We start from the raw sequence: 18,599 nt of genomic DNA on the forward strand, positions 1-18,599 counted from the left end.
GTTGGAAGCAACTCTCAATCTTAGGCTCCTTGAAGATCAAGTGTGAAGTGTTGACTAAGGTTGCCTTTTAGACATCACCATCAAGGTAACATCTTATGAACCCCTTCATCTCTTCAAGCTAGTAGAAATGAACCTCAACTAATTTACATGACTAGATCTTGGACTAATAAAGCCATGCATGCATCTATCATCCTTGAAATCACCTCCTAAGTATATTATCTCTAAATGGCCGAACCTAAAATGGTATGCATGCTCCCTCGAAATATTCAAAACATTTGCTAAGCATCCTAATCCCAAATGGCCGAATCTAAATGTATCCTATTAGATATTCAATATTTTCTTTAAAGTAACATGGAAAGTGTTGAAGTAATAGTTTTAGAATCACATGTATGAAAGCATTTTTTTGAAAATCATCTCCTAATGGCATTAACCCTAAATCGCTGAACTTGATGAGTATTAAACCCATGAACATGTTATCAAAATTATCCCTAGGTATGCACCCTCTAAATGGCCGAACCCTAATAAGCCTAGAAAGGAAATTTGTGAATGTTTTCCTAGCACCATGATATATGGCCGAAATGTATAGGACCTATGCATGAGAACAACTAGTGAAAATCATCTCCTAAGGCATTTCATCTAAAAGGGCCGAACCTATGTCAAGAGGAATATTAAGTTTAGATCTTTAATGTTAGAACTATGTACTAAGGATTGTTATGTTATTAGGCCGAACCAAAGGAACAAGAAAGGACCAGAACCACCTTTGAACTCTTGGGAAGTGATAAGACAAGACTATTTTGTAAGTGATTTACGGTTGTTGTAGTGGTTTCCCTATGGTTGCCGCCCCTTTATGTTAAAGTGTTGGTTTGGCTGCAATCTATTATGTGATACATTACAGTGATATGTTTGGTTGTTTGGAACTAATGTTTTGTTCATGCAAGTTGTATTATGATGGCCTGTGCACTAATACCACAGAGGCAACCTGACGAGGACCCTGGGTATTCGTTCGTAAGACCATGGAGAGTAATTGCCATGGCAGGATTGGTATGATGAAATGAAAGCATGATTATTTTCCAAACTATGTTTCAATGTTTCTCCCATTCTATTATTGTATATGTTATTATATGACAGTTGCAGGAGTAAGCATCATGGTTTGGAGGTTGCTCCAACTGTGAGTCCTTACTGAGACCCCCAATCTCACCCCTCTTGGGGAATCCCTTTCAGGTAAAAGCCAAGAATGAAGATGTGGGTAAGGGATGGCAAGCGACTAGTACGCCTGGAAGTAAAGAAAGATGCATTACGTTTATTGTCGGATGACTGTACTAAATTAGTTCGTAACAAGTTATATGTGTACGCTATGTATTTCGTTTTGGATGAGATGTTAGGATATTATGAGCTTTTGGATGGATCTCTAGACATTGAGTAGTAGTACTTATTTTGGATGACTGTACCTAACTATTTTACTTTGAGGTTATTATGATTAAGCTTAGTTGTTTTTAGAATTTCATCTAAATCATGATTTGGTATAGTGTAAGGAACCTTACTCTTACTCAGACATAACGATGAGTGGAACAGGAACCTAAGCAAGGAACGTTTCCATAATGAATCTTAAAGGTTTCAAATTATAGGACTTAGATTAAGATCAAGCCTCTATGTAACATAAGTCACCGTCTCCATAAGACACTTAAGTAACCATCTACTTAGTAGTAATCGAAACGGAATTTATTCCGCTGCCAGTAAGCTCCCTAAATAGCGCATAAGTGTAAGCAATGATAACACCACGGCTCTTAGAATAGGGTGTTACACAATTTCTAGTCAGCCTCTCAGCCCATGTAGCACAACACAAGGACCTAGGGTTTTGTGCCAAAGAGTGAGTATTTAAAGCCCACAAGTCTTAAACACACAGTATTAGCATTAAAAGCTACGCTTATCATTTTAATCTCAAACTTGAAATTCAAAACCTACTCATTTTTCTAAGATTTGACATATTTTTATTTTATTTTTCGCAGCACCTTTTCGGTACGCGCTTCTCCATAGCTAGTATCAGTTCTGGCACTAGTTCTCGTTATTTTAACTTGAAACTTGTTTTACATGTCCTATATATTATTCTAGGAATATTCATGCACTTATTATAATTTTTCGGGATACTTCATCAGTACGCATTTATACCGAGTAGCAGAACCAGTATCTGCACTTTTCGTCAGAAAAGCGACTGTCAGCATTATTACTCACTTACTATAATTATTAAAACCTCATAATAATTATTAGGGTCAATTATGGAATTATCTCATAATTATCTAATTAATTTCCTTAATTAGCGGTGCGGGTTCTTACACGGCTCATTGTTGGAGATTTGTGTTCTTGGAGTTGTTAGATGCTCCAATGGTTTAGTATATCTAGGAGTAGCCTTGTACCAAGCTTTTGAGTAAGTTTCCTTGCATTTAATTGTTTAATCTTTGGATTTGTTTCATGAACCCTAAAGGGGGATTTGATGATTTTGTGTTGTTAGAGAGCTCAAATGGAAAATGTTTGTACATGAATGTGTCTTAGAATGATGTGTAGTAGTCTTAAATGCAATAAAAATTATTGGTGAAAAATATGATTTTTATCTTAGAAAATTTAGAGGATGTCATGACTTTGTGTTTGAGATTATTGTTAGGATTGTGTAATTGGATTATTGGAGGTGCATATGAGTTAATAATGGGATGATAGGGTGTATTACATTGCTAAATTTAATTGAATGGTCATTGGTGTGGCATGTGATGCAATTCGGCCATTTAGGGAAAATTAGGGATTTGATTTTGTTGACATTGCTTGGATGATGTATTATGTGTTAAATGGTAATTAAAGGGGTTGGGTGGTGGTTGGAAGGTTGGTGAACCAATGGAAAATAATTGATGGTGTTGAGAATTGCAAAGGAACCTAGAGAAAAATATTAGGCAAAACGACGTTTGAAAGACGTAAAATGAAAAGTGGCACTTAATATGGCCTTTTGGTAACCTAAGGATGCCTAAGAAAATGAGAAAGAAAATTTAGAAAAATAAAATGTAAAAAAGACTATGTAGGCCGAACCTACCTTGTGTAGGTGAGTTTTTTTGACATTTTCGTACTTTGATAGAATTGCCGTGCATTGATGATTCGTACATGGTTGTTGTAGGTTGTCATACGTTGATTGAACCCCAAACCGTGAGTTCGGTGGATTGCCCTTGGTCCCGGACCAAGTGGGATTGAGGTGAGTAATTGGAACCATGCTTGTACATTGGTAACTTGCATGTGTTTGTATGAATTTTAAGTAATTGGGAATGTCCTCTGTGTAGGCATTTCTGCTGTATAACGAGCTCGGAGAGTATATTACTGGGAGCTAAGTGAAGAGGACTATACAGGTAACCTCTTGGTACTGGGGCTTGATCCCCTTGTGTGTTCCACCATGCCCGTTGGGTGTGATGGTAGGAAGTGTATGTAAGTAATGTAGAATAACATGATCATGCATTTAGTATGTATGTTGGTACATAGTATGTACCGAGTCTCTGGCCAGTAGACAGTTTACCTTCAGGCGTTGCGGACTTCCACTGGATAGGTCTCCGAGAGGGAGTTCCAGTTGACCTAGGGTCGTGGTGTGCGATCCGGATAGGAGCACACTAGGAAGTCTCGGGTGTATATGGATGGAGGGTGCCTCGGTTTGTTGTTCTAGGAACACGCCTTGGTTGAGACCTGTAGGCTTATATGCCGAGCCATTAGGCAGGACGTTGCATGGTATTGGCATCGACCATTCCAGCTTCGTCGTATTTTGTATCCCTATGTTCCTCAGTTTCTCTAAATCCCTTGCTATATCCAGTTTTCAAGATGTTATTTTATGTTACTTATATGCATCGAAGTGAGACATTGGGCGGAGTGTTCTCCAGAACCTCTGGGTTACCAAGGTATATTCGTATATCTCACCCCGTCTTGGGGGCTTTATTTCAGGAGGTAGCAGTGGTGCAGCAGCGACGGGCAAGAAGCCCGTAGGATGACTAGATGGAGTATTTTATATATTTTACATTTTGATGGCCATTGGGCCTAGGCTAGACTTAGGGCATGAACATTGTATATGTTGTTAGGAGGAGATTCATGGTCATATTTGTTCATGCTATTTTTCCTAAGTCTAGATAAAAATGGATTATGACATTTGGAGGTTTATTATTATGTTGCATTTGGAGACTTATGAATCATGATGTAATTTAAATAATTGTAAATATTGTATTTGGATCTTGTGTAATGCGAAGCATATGTAATTTGATGAAAAGACAATAGGCCTATTTTAGGATTATGATTATGTGTATGATTAGCAAATGCATGCAATTGGACTTTAATGATTGAAACGTGTTAAGTATTAATAAAGAAAGCAATGTGATGCGTATTGTATAATTAATATAAACTGTGATGGGTTGTAAGTGCCCTAAGGCGTTGTTGGTCTTTGAGTGTGCCACCCAATGAGTATTAGGTACATTTGAGGTCTTAGATCACATTGGAAAATTTGGAGATTTTTGTAAAAACAAAGGAAACTCTGGCAAAATTTCTAGAAATTGGCATAATTTAGGCGATCTTCGGGAGAGCATATCTCCCTCCACATAATTCTGATAGGGACTTTCCATATGCCATTTTGAAGCTTGAGATGTCCTCTATCTTGTGGTAGAATTTAGTAAAAATCTATGTTGGATGTCGGCCTGTAGATGGCAGGGAACGCAGAATGCCCATTTGCTTACTGCACATGTGGGAGTTCTGGAACGGTTTTGGGAAATTAATTCCTGCTTCGTTCCTTTGTCAAATTAGGTGTATGATATATCAAATTGAAGCTTGCTTTGTCTAGTTTGTTGTATAAAAATTTGAGAGCAGTTGGTTGAGTGGATTTGCTGCAGTAATTCGTGGAGTGATGGATGTTTAGAGCTGTTTTGGGGTTGGTTGGTAGTTTTGCTTGTCCAGCTTCAAACGACAATATCCGGAGCAAAGGAGCTCTAAATAACTCGTGTGATAGCTTCCTAGAAAGATAATTGAGTTTAGAATCACATATCAAAATATGGGAGGCTTGTAAAATTTGGTTTATCCGCAGAAAATTAAAGACCGAACCATGTTCGGAAGAGTAGAAAACGTAAAAGTGAAAACTATGCTAAGTGGGTTTATGGGAACCCTTTAGTGACTTATGGGAAGTAAAATAAGTTATAAAATTAGTTTAAATAATTATTCCGCAAATATTTTACTGTTACGGTCACAACTTTTAATTATTACGTTTTTTATTGTTTTAAATGCTCGCGTAATAAACGGAAAAAGTTTACTCGCATTTTTATAAATGAATTGCTGTGATTGTAACTGCGCTTAATATCATAATTAATGTTAACAATACCGGTGTACAGCGGGCTGTTACAATGCTCAAATTCCTAAAGATTTCAAATTCTACTTTGAAGCCATGACACAGAGATTTGAAAGATTGAACTTCAGGTTTGATGAAATGCAAGATAGAATAGAAAGAGTTGAACAAAGGGAGCCACAACTGAGAACTTCAGAACATCAAAATGAAAATGACGCCAATTCTACAGTTGATGATATGAGGCAGAATGAACGTCGAAATGAAGGAAGAAGAGTGCGTAATGAAGAAAGGGTTGATAATAAGGTAGGAAGTATCAATATGAAGATTCCATCTTTCCAAGGAAGAAATGATCCAGAAGCTTACTTGGAGTGGGAAAGAAAGATGGTGTTGGTGTTTGATTGTCATAACTACTCTGAGTTGAAAAAGGTAAAATTGGCTGCCATAGAATTTTCTGATTATGCTATTGTTTGGTGGGATCAATTTGTGTCAAACAGGAGGAGACACAGTGAAAGATCCATTGAAACATGGGAGGAAATGAAAGTTGTCATGAGAAGGCGATTTATTCCAAGTCACTACCATAGGGACTTGTTTTAGAAATTACAAAGTCTCGCACAAGGTCATAAAAGTGTTGAAGACTATTTCACGGAGATGGAGACAACCATGATTCGAGCCAATGTAGACGAAGATCGTGAAGCTACTATGGCCAGATTTTTGCTTGGCTTAAATCGGGACATTGCAAATGTGGTAGATTACAACATTATGTGGAGTTAGATGACATGGTGCATATGGGGTGGAGAGGCAACTCAAAAGGGAGGGTACCCTGCGTATGGGGCAGAAGTCAACTTCTCATTCAAGACCAACATGGAATAAAAATGAAGAGAAGCCTCATTTCAAACCTCCAGTTGGTTCCTCTAAAACCAACCAAGTTGTAAACACTTCCAGCCAAGGTAAAACTGAATCTCAATCCTCTAGAAATAGAGACAAAAATGTTTTAAGTGTTTGGGAAGGTGAATCTGATAATGAATCCATGTCTTCTTTAGAAGATGCAAGTGATATTGAATTATCAGTTGAAGGAGAGCTTTTAGTGGCTAGAAGAGCTCTTAATCTGCAAGTTAAAGATGATAAGGAGTTGCAGCGAGAAAATATTTTTCATACTAGATGCAATGTAAAGGACAAGGTGTGTTCCATGATTATTGATGGAGGAAGTTGTACAAATGTTGGTATACTATTTTGGTGTAGAAGTTAAATTTATAAACTCAGAAGCATCCTAGACCATATAAACTACAATGGTTGATTGATTGTGGAGAAATCAAGGTGAACAAGCAAGTGGTAGTTCCATTTTCAATTGGAAAGTATAAGGATGAGGTGTTATGTGATGTTGTGCCAATGCAAGCTGGGCAAATTCTCTTAGGGCGTCGATGGCAGTTTGATAGACGTGTGATGCATGATGGGTACACTAATAGATACTCATTGGTTATAAATAACAAAACCATCACTCATGCTCCTTTAAGTCCAATGCAAGTGTATGAGGATAAACTAAGGTTGAAAAAAGAGTGACTAGAAAAAAGAAAGAGAAAATCAGAGACAAAAAGAGAGTGAAAAACAAGTTTCAGGTAGTGAGAAAAGAAAATATAGAAAAAAAGGAGAACTTCTTTGTGAAAGTTGGTGAGATTAACAAAGCATTGGTACTAAAACAGCCTATGATTGTACTCTTGTATAAGGAGGCTTGCTTTAACACTAATAAAGTTGATTCTTCTTTGTTTAGTGCAATTGTTTATGTCTTGCAGGATTTTGAGGATGTGTTCCCTGAAGAAATACCCAATGGTTTACCACCAGTAAGGGGTATAGAGCACCAAATTGATTTCATATCAGGGGCAACAATTCCAAATAGGCCAGCGTATAGAACCAACCTTGAAGAAACAAAGGAACTCCAATTGCAAGTTAATAAGCTTATGCAAAAGGTGCATGTGCATGAGAGCACGAGTCCATGTGTTGTTCCAGTATTGCTTGTGCCTAAGAAAGATGGTTCTTGGATGATGTGCGTTGACTGTCATGCCATCAACAATATCACTGTAAATTATAGACATCCCATTCCTAGAATTGATGATATGCTAGATGAGTTGCATGGTGCATGTGTTTTTACTAAAATTGATCTTAGGAGTGGTTATCATCAAATCAAATGAAAGAAGGTTATGAGCGGAAAACTGCATTCAAAGCAAAATATGGGTTGTATGAATGGTTGGTTATGCCATTTGGATTAACTAATGCACCCAGCACCTTTATGAGGTTGATGAAATATGTTTTGCGTGCATTCCTTGGAAAATTTGTGGTTGTATATTTTGATGACATTCTCATTTATAGCACAAACTTGAGTGAGCATGTTGAGTATTTAAAGTTTGTTTTGAATGTTTTGAGAAAGGAAAGATTTCCAGTCCAAAGACGTTCCAAACTGCTTCCAAGGGCTGATGGACCATTTCAAGTGATTGAGAGGATAAATGATAATGCCTACAAGCTTGACCTTCTAGGTGAGTACAACGTTAGTGCAACATTTAATGTTTCTGATTTATCTCCTTTTAATGTAGGTGCAGATTTGAGGACAAATCCTTTTGAAGAGGGAAGGGGTGATATGAATAAGCAGACATCATCTAGCAATCCATTGCAATTGCTAAATGGGCCGATCACAAGATCAATTGCTAAATGTGGGCTAATCATGAAGATATCAAACCCAAATTTATTCATAATCAGAATTTAGTCAATGTCATCAATGCAAGGGAGATTGAGTGGAATGAGTAGCAATTTTCAATGTCAATTAATGCTTAGTGGTGCTGAAAGCATTTTCTTCAATGTTAGTAATGCTTAGTGGGGTTGATTCACATTTCCAATGTTATTAATGTTTAGTGGGCTGATTAGAGTCTTTTCCTTTTCCAAGTTGTCAACTTTAAATTAGTGTCTTTTCATTTGCTAAGTTTTTTTCTATTCTTAGAGGGATGTTCCAAGTATAAATAAGGGAGGATATAACTCTTGTAATCAGATTTTGAAGTTATAATATAATAGGGAGGTTTCTTCTCTTTGGTTCTTATCTAGAAGTTTGTTCTTGTGGCATTCAAACCAGACTTATCACTCACCTTCTTCTTTCTTGAGTGTAGCGTCTTTATCCTTCTTATACCTTTGTTTCTTATCTTCCATAACGGGTCAAGGTTCTTTATTTCTTGTTTTAAATTCCTGATTGTAGAAATGATCCTAACTAAATTGGTCTTGGGTCTCACTATTCTTGGTGAGGTTCATATCTTGGGGTGTAAAAGATGGCGTAGGTGTAGGAGTCATCGTAGCCGTGTAAGGAGGAGAATCACCCCTCCTATGCTGAGCCCTCATCTCTGTCAAGAATGCCTGCATCATATCCTGATTTGTTTTCATCAGTTTCTCAGTCATATTTCTATTAGTTGTCGTCTCCGCCTGCAGAGCATTCAGAACTGTAGTAACCGGATCAGGCGGTGGAGGATCTGAACCTCGTGTCCCACGGCCGCCACAAATCCTCCTCATGATAACTGTACATGTAACACAAAGGAATGAGCTGATCAGACCCACACTGAGGAATCACATATACATCAATCATAAAGAGTTCACATATAGTTATGCAACACAAAATATAGTCAGACATAGTCTGAGTTCCCTAGTAAACTGCTCTGATAGAATAAAATGTAATAGCCCGTTATGTACCAGTGTTGTTAACATTGATTGTGATATTAAGCGCAATTACAATCACAGCAGTTTATTTAAAACAATTACGCAAATATTTAAAAACAATAATAAGACGTAATGATAAAAGATGTGATCATAACTGAAATCTAAACGCAGAATAATTAAAACAATTTCTTAACTATCATACCATGCTTATCTCAAGTCACTAAGGGGTTTCTATAAACCCACTTAGCATAATGATCACTTTTACGGTTTTTACATAACTGAACGTGATTTAGTGGTTACAAGCCTCTCATATTTTAGTATATTATTTTGGACTCAATTACCTTTCCAACAAGGTATCACACGCCTAGAAAGTTCTCATTTGCTCCGTTTATCACTGTTTGACGTTGGACAAGCAAAGCTGCCAGCTAACCCCAAATAGGACACCAAACATAACTCACTATATCTGCGATTCTTAACAAACTACTCCACCAATTACTCTCAAATTTTTATTCAGTAAACTAGACACCTTAAGCTTCAATTTGACATATCATGGGCCTAATTTGACAAGAACTGAGGGAGAAATTTTTTCCTAAAACTGTTGCCCGACAGCCCCCATGTGCAGGGCATTCTGGATAGTCCCCACTCAAATACGTCTACAGGTCTTCACACAATTTCCAAGGGAGGATATAACTCTTGCTATAAATCATAATGTCATCAAAATATACAACCACAAAATTTCCAAGGAATGCACGCAAAACATGATTCATCAACCTCATAAAGGTGTTGGGTGCATTAGTTAAACCAAATGGCATAACCAACCATTCATACAACCCATATTTTGATTTGACGATATCCCAATCCTAAGATCAATTTTAGTAAAATCAAATGCACTATGCAACTCGTCTAGCAAATCATCAATTCTAGGAATGGGATGTCTATACTTTATAGTGATATTATTTATGGCACAGCAGTCAACACATGTCCTCCAAGAACCATCTTTCTTAGACACAAGCAATACTGGAACAGCACATGGGCTCATGCTCTCACGCACATGCCCCTTTTGCATAAGCTCGTTAACTTGCCTTTGAAGCTCCTTTGTTTCTTAGAGGTTGGTTCTATATGCTGGCCTATTTGGAATTGTTGTCCCTGGTATGAAATCAATTTGGTAAATTATACCATTTATTGGTGGCAAACCATCGGGTATTTCTTCAGGGAACACATCCTTAAAATCCTGTAAAACAGAAACAATTGCACTAGGCAAAGAAGAATCAACTTCATTAGTGTTAAAGCAAGCCTCCTTATACAAGAGTTCAATCATAGGCTGTTTTAAGATCAATGCTTTGTTAATCTCACCAACTTTCACAAAGAAATTCTCCTTTTTTCTCTCTGATTTTCTCTTTCTTTTTTTGACCTTACTTCATACACTGCATTGGACTTAAAGGAGCAAGAGTAATGGTTTTTTTATTCATAACCAATGAGTATCCACTGGTGTACCCATCATGCATTACACGTCTATCAAACTGCCATAGACGCCCTAAGAGAATATGCCCAGCTTGCATTGGCACAACATCACATAACACCTCATCCTTATACTTTCCAATTGAAAATGGAACTACCACTTGCTTGTTCACCTTAATTTCTCCACAATCATTCAACCATTATAGTTTATATGGTCTAGGATGCTCCAGAGTTGCTAAATTTAACTTCTCCATCAAACCAGTACTAGCAACATTTGTACAACTTCCTCCATCAATAATCATAGAACACACCTTGTTCTTTACATTGCATCTAGTATGCAAAATATTTTCTTGTTGCAACTCCTTATCTTCTTCACCTTGAACATTAAGAGCTCTTCTTGCCGCTAAAAGCTCTCTTTCAACTAGTAATTCAATACCACTTACATCTTCTAAAGAAGCCATTAGTTCATTATCAGATTCACCTTCACTTTAAATATAACCATTATCTTTGAAAATCATGAATTTGTTGTTTGGGAATTGAGAAGCAATATGACCCCTTCCCAAACACTTAAAACATTTTATGTCTCTATTTCTAGAGGACTGAGATTCAGTTTTACCTTGGCTGGAAGTATTTACAACTTGGTTGGTTTTAGTAGAACCAACTGAAGATTTGAAATGAGACTTCTTTTCATTTTTATTCCATGTTGGTCTTGAAGATCAAGTTGAATTCTGCCCCATACATATGGTAGCCTTCCCTTATAATTGTCTCTCTATCTTTTTGGCCGTGTGCACCATGTCATCTAACTCCACAAAATGTTGTAATTCTACCACATTTCCAATGTCCCGATTTAAGCCAAGCAAAAATCTCGCCATAGTAGCTTCATGATCTTCATCTACATTGGCTCGAATCATGGCTCTCTCGATCTCCTTGAAATAGTCTTCAACACTTTTAGAACCTTGTGTGAGACTTTGTAATTTCTGAAATAAGTCCCTGTGGTAGTGACTTGGAATAAGTCGCCTTCTCATGATAGCTTTCATTTTCTCCCATGTTTCAATGGGTCTTTCACCATGTCTCCTCCTGTTTGACACAAATCGATCCCACTAAACAATAGCGTAATCAGAATATTCTATGGCAGCCAATTTTACCTTTTTTAATTCCGAGTATTTATGACAATCAAACACCAACTCCATCTTTCTTCATTACGCACTCTTCTTCCATCATTTTGACGCTCATTCTGCCTCATATCAACCGTAGAATTGGTTTCAGCTTCATTTTGATGTTCTGAAGTTCTGGGTTGTTGCTCCCTTTGTTCAACTCTTTCTATTCTATCTTGCATTTCATCGAACCTGAAGTTCAATCATTCAAATCTCTGTGCCATGGCTTCAAAGTATTATTTCAAATCTTTAGAAATTTGAGCATCACCTTCTTGAGACATTTTTTTTTAATCTGCAAAAAAAAGTTAAAATATCCTCACAAACACACCCTCATGTGTTTCTCTCCCAATTAACTCTTACACTCGTGTTTCAAAATTGGCTTTTACCCTATTATAAGCTCACACACTCTTGCCTTTTTTTTTCCCCTCTTTTAGTTCTTAGCTGAACTCAATTGAAGTTTTCTTGAAGAAATCCAAACAGATCGCAAGATGTAATACAAAGAGATAATAAGAAGAACAAGAGAATATTTTTTTAAGTCAAGAATTAGGAGTAAATAAAGGTTGGGATGACAATAAAATTAAGTACTAATAATTATAATTGGGTAAGAAGAGAAATACATACTGGAATAGAAGAGAACAAAACTGAAAAGAATTCAAAGAGACAAGTTTTACCTCAAGGAATTTGGATCAGATTTTTTTTTTTTTTTTGCTTCTGGAGATACAAGATTATGTTTTTTTATCTTTTATCTTTTTTTTCTTTTTAATTTTTGCTTCAGAAGATACTAAGATTCTTTTTTTTTTAACAGTACCAATAGGAGTAGTTGACACAAGAAGGAGAATGAAATAGACATAAAAAAAGGTTAACAATAAAGTAAGAATAGATCAAATACAATTTGGAAGACTAGCTCTGATACCAAATGATTTGAACCTCACCAAGAATAATGAGACCGAAGACCAATTTAGTTAGGACCTTTTCTACAGTCAGGAATTTTAAACAAGAAATAAAGAACCTTGACTAGTTATCTATGGAAGATAAGAACCAAAGGTATAAGAAGGATAAAGACGCCACACTCAAGAAAGAAGAAGGGAAGTGATAAGTCTATTTTGAACGCCACAAGCATAAGCTTCTTGATAAGTGCAGAGTTCTAGGTAAGAACCAAAGAGAAAAAATCTCTCTATTATATTATAACTTCAAAATCTGATTACAAGAGTTGTATCCTTCCTTATTTATACTTGGAACATTCCTCCAAGAATAGGAAAAGACTAACAAATGAAAAGACACTAAATTAAAATTGACAACTTGAAAAAAGGAAAAGACTCTAATCAGCCCACTAAACATTAATGACATTGGGAATGTGAATCAACCCCAATAAGCATTAATAACATTGAAAATGCTATTAGCCCCACTAAACTTTAATGACATTGAAAATTGCTAATTATTCCACTCAACCTCCCTTGCATTGATGGCATTAACTACATTCTGATTATGAATAAATTTGGACTTGATGCCTTCATGATTTAGCCCACATTTGCTAGATCAACCCACTAAAGGCTTCTTTAAACTTCTTGACCCTTGATATTGTGATTGGCCCATTTGGCAATTGTAATGAATTACTAGGTGTTGTCTTTTTTTTCATATCATTTCCTCCCTCTTCAAAAGGATTTGTCCTCAATTCTGCACCTACATCAAAAGGAGATAAATCAGAAACATTAAAGGTTGCACTAACATTGTACACACCTGGAAGGTCAAGCTTGTAGGCATTGTCATTTATCCTCTCAATAACTTGAAATGGTCCATCACCCCTTAGAAGCAATTTGGAACGTCTTTGGGCTGGAAATCTCTCCTTTCTCATATGTAACAAACCCAATCTCCTAGTTTAAAAACTACTTTCTTTCCCCCTTTATTGGCTTGATTACCATATTGTTCAGTTTTCCTCTTGATGTGTTGCCGAGCTTTTTCATGAATCTGCTTAACAAGTTCATCCTTCTTCTTTCCATCTAAGTTAACATGTTCACTTACTACTAAAGGAGTTAAATCCAAGGAGATAGTGGATTAAACTCATACAGAATTTCAAATGGTGAAAACTTAGATGTTGAATGGTCTGTCCTATTATATGCATATTCAGCATGTGGCAAACATTCTTCCCATGATTTGAAATTCTTTTGAATCAAAGAACTTAAAAATGCAGATAAGGTCCTATTAACCATCTCTGTCCCTTTAGAACTAATAGCAAAACTAAGGAACACAAGCTGGTTAGTACAAAAAGAACATTTTTTTTTATATTAGCAAAACACTTCTCCTTCCTCAAAACATTCAAAACAAGTTTTAAATGCTCAACATGCTCATTCAAGTTTTTGCTATAAATCATAATGTCATCAAAATATACAACCACAAAATTTCCAAGGAATGCACGCAAAACATGATTCATCAACCTCATAAAGGTGTTGGGTGCATTAATTAAACCAAATGGCATAACCAACCATTCATACAACCCATATTTTGATTTGACGATATCCCACTCCTAAGATCAATTTTAGTAAAATCAAATGCACTATGCAACTCATCTAGAAAATCATCAATTATAGGAATGGGATGTCTATACTTTACAGTGATATTATTTATGGCACGACAGTAAACGAATGTCCTCCAAGAAACCATCTTTCTTAGACACAAGCAATACTGGAACATCTCATGGGCTCATGCTCTCACGCACATGCCCCTTTTGCATAAGCTCGTTAACTTGCCTTTGAAGCTCCTTTGTTTCTTAGAGGTTGGTTCTATATGCTGGCCTATTTGGAATTGTTGTCCCTGGTATGAAATCAATTTGGTAAATTATACCCTTTATTGGTGGCAAACCATCGGGTATTTCTTCAGGGAACACATCCTTAAAATCTTGCAAAACAGAAACAATTGCACTAGGCAAAGAAGAATCAACTTCATTTGTGTTAAAGCAAGCCTCCTTATACAAGAGTTCAATCATAGGCTGTTTTAGGATCAATGCTTTGTTAATCTCACCAACTTTCACAAAGAAATTCTCCTTTTTTCTCTATGATTCTCTCTTTCTTTTTCCGACCTTACTTGATCATCATACACTGCATTGGACTTAAAGGAGCAAGAGTAATGGTTTTTTTATTCATAACCAATGAGTATCCACTGGTGTACCCATCATGCATTACACGTCTATCAAACTGCCATAGACGCCCCAAGAGAATATGCCCAGCTTGCATTGGCACAACATCACATAACACTTCATCCTTATACTTTCCAATTGAAAATGGAACTACCACTTGCTTGTTCACCTTAATTTCTCCACAATCATTCAACCATTATAGTTTATATGGTCTACGATGCTCCAGAGTTGCTAAATTTAACTTCCTCCATCAATAATCATAGAACACACCTTGTTCTTTACATTGCATCTAGTATGAAAAATATTTTCTTGTTGCAACTCCTTATCTTCTTTACCTTGAACATTAAGAGCTCTTCTAGCCGCTAAAAACGCTCTTTCAACTAGTAATTCAATACCACTTGCATCTTCTAAAGAAGGCATGGGTTCATTATCAGATTCACCTTCACTTTCAATATAACCATTATCTTTCAAAATCATGAATTTGTTGTTTGGATATTGAGAAGCAATATGACCCCTTCCCAAACACTTAAAACATTTTATGTCTCTATTTCTAGAGGATTGAGATTCAGTTTAACCTTGGTTGGAAGTATTTACAACATGGTTGGTTTTAGAAGAACCAACTGAAGATTTGAAATGAGACTTCTCTTCATTTTTATTCCATGTTGGTCTTGAAGATCAAGTTGAATTCTGCCCCATACATATGGTAGCCTTCCCTTATAATTTTCTCTCTATCTTTTTGGCCATGCGCACCATGTCATCTAACTCCACATAATGTTATAATTCTACCACATTTGCAATGTCCCGATTTAAGCCAAGCAAAAATCTCGCCATAGTAGCTTCATGATCTTCATCTACATTAGCTCGAATCATGGCTGTCTCGATCTCCTTGAAATAGTCTTCAACACTTTTAGAACCTTGTGTGAGACTTTGTAATTTCTGAAATAAGTCCCTGTGGTAGTGACTTGGAATAAGTCGCCTTCTCATGATAGCTTTCATTTTCTCCCATGTTTCAATGGGTCTTTCACCATGTCTCCTCCTGTTTGACACAAATCGATCCCACTAAACAATAGCATAATCAGAATATTCTATGCCAGCCAATTTTACCTTTTTTAATTTCGAGTATTTATGATAATCAAACACCAACTCCATCTTTCTTCATTACCCACTCTTCTTCCTTCATTTTGACGCTCATTCTGCCTCATATCAACCGTAGAATTGGTTTCAGCTTCATTTTGATGTTCTGAAGTTCTGTGTTGTTGCTCCCTTTGTTCAACTCTTTCTATTCTATCTTGCATTTCATCGAACCTGAAGTTTAATCATTCAAATCTCTATGCCATGGCTTCAAAGTATTATTTCAAATCTTTAGAAATTTGAGCATCTCTTGAGACATTTTTTTTAATCTGCAAAAAAAGTTAAAATATCCTCACAAACACACCCTCATGTGTTTCTCTCCCAATTAATAGCTCTTACACTCGTGTTTCAAAATTGGCTTTTAACCTCTTATAAACTCACACACTCTTGCCTTTTTTCCCTCTTTTGAATTCCCTCTTTTAGTTCTTAGCTGAACTCAATTGAAGTTTTCTTGAAGAAATCCAAACAGATCACAAGATGTAATACAAAGAGATAAGAAGAACAAGAGAATATTTTTTTAAGTCAAGAATTAGGAGTAAAGAAAGGTTGGGATGACAATAAAATTAAGTAAGTACTAATAATTGTAATTAGGTAAGAAGAGAAATACATACTGGAATAGAAGAGAACAAAACTGAAAAGAATTCAAAGAGACAAGTTTTACCTCAAGGAATTTGGATCAGATTTTTTTTTTTGCTTCTGGAGATACTAGATTATGTTTTTTTATCTTTTATCTTTTTATTTTTTGCTTCAGAAGATACTAAGATTCTTTTTTTTAACAGTACCAATAGGAGTAGTTGACACTAGAAGGAGAATGAAATAGAAATAAAAAAAGGTTAACAATAAAGTAAGAATAGATCAAACATGATTTAGAAGACTAGCTCTGATACCAAATGATATGAACCTCACCAAGAATAATGAGACCCAAGACCAATTTAGTTAGGAATGTTTCTACAGTCAGAAATTTAAAACAAGAAATAAAGAACCTTTACTCGTTATCTATGGAAGATAAGAACCAAAGGTATAAGAAGGATAAAGACGCCACACTCAAGAAAGAAGAAGGGGAGTGATAAGTCTATTTTGAACGCCATAAGCATAAGCTTCTTGATAAGTGCAGAGTTCTAGATAAGAACCAAAGAGAAGAAACCTCTCTATAATATTACAACTTCAAGATTTGATTACAAGAGTTGTATCCTCCTTTATTTTATACTTGGAACATCCCTCCAAGAATAGGAAAAAACTAACAAATGAAAAGACACTAATTTAAAATTGACAACTTGAAAAAAGGAAAAGACTCTAATCAGCCCACTAAACATTAATGGCATTGGAAATGTGAATCAACCCCACTAAGCATTAATAACATTGAAAATGCTATCAGCCCCACTAAAACATTAATGACATTGAAAATTGCTAATTATTCCACTTAACCTCCCTTGCATTGTTGGCATTAACTACATTCTGATTATGAATAAATTTGGACTTGATGCCTTCATGATTTAGCCCACATTTGCTGGATCAACCCACTAAGAGCTTCTTTAAACTTCTTGACCCTTGATATTGTGATTGACCCATTTGGCAATTGTAATGAATCACTAGGTGTTGTCTCCTTTTTCATATCATAGCCAAAATATAGCATTAATACTTAAGGTATGATACATCTCACTAATGCAATATACAATGTTCATGCTCTAAGTCTAGGCTATGCCAAGTGTGGCCTAAAATGCAAAACAATCACCAACTCCATAAGCTCAACATGTGGGCCTCTTGCCCATAGCTCCAGTCCCGCTACAATCACATGAAACAATGCCCCATAACGCTGGGTGAGATATATGAATATATCTCGGTAATCCAAAGGTTCGAGAGGATCACTCCGCCCAATGGCTCACTCAGATGTAAATGTACAACAATTAATCATAACAATATAGGGATATAACAAGAGATTTAGAGAAGTAGGGATGTACAAAGAGATAGGGATATAGAAAAGGATTTAGAGAGATAGGGACTCATAAGAGAAAGATATATGATGAAGCTGGAATGGTCATAACCAAAACCATGCAACATCCGGCCTATTGGCCTCGGCATATAGCCTACAGGCTCTCATCCAAGAATGTATTCCCGGAACATCATTCAAGGCGCCCCCATCCAATACACCCGAGACATTCCTAGAGTGCGCTCCTCAACGGATAACATCTCAACGGTCCCAGGCCAATTGGAACTCCCTACGAACACCTATCCAGTGGAAGTCCCCAACGCCATACGATAATCTATCTACTGGCCAGAGTTACAGTATATTCTATGTACCCAATAGACATATATATGCATGAACATGTTATAATCACATTATTGAACATACAACTTTCAACCACTACCCCAATGGGCATTGTGGAGCACACACGAAGATTAACCCCAGTATCAAGAGATTATCTTCTTGAAGCGCCCAAGCTAGGTAGCTTCAATGCAAGTTACACCATAACTTAGTCCAACCAGAAATGCCCAAATCCTTTTGGTCAAGGACCAAAGATAATCCACCAAGCTCAATCCTCAAGGATCACGTCCGCGGGAGGCAACCTACAACGATCACACATAGGATCATCAATTCGCTTGTACATCAAGTTGAAATGCAAAATAATCACTTCCTCACACCCACACATGGGGTTCGGCCATTAAGGCCCTAATTACCTAACCATATTGTTAATTTTATCCTATC

The 18,599-nt window shown here is 36.4% G+C and overlaps 1 pseudogene; it reads right to left on the reverse strand.

Annotated features, from left to right (window-relative positions):
• LOC133290656 (uncharacterized) overlaps positions 1–11,517 on the reverse strand; it is a 30,805-nt pseudogene extending 19,288 nt beyond the window's left edge.
• Positions 11,518–18,599: the final 7,082 nt, after the last annotated feature.

The sequence above is a fragment of the Gastrolobium bilobum genome, unplaced genomic scaffold (assembly GCF_033153095.1).
Source record: "Gastrolobium bilobum isolate Gb01-03AN ecotype WA unplaced genomic scaffold, APGP_CSIRO_Gbil_v1 utg50562, whole genome shotgun sequence".
NCBI lineage: Eukaryota > Viridiplantae > Streptophyta > Magnoliopsida > Fabales > Fabaceae > Gastrolobium > Gastrolobium bilobum.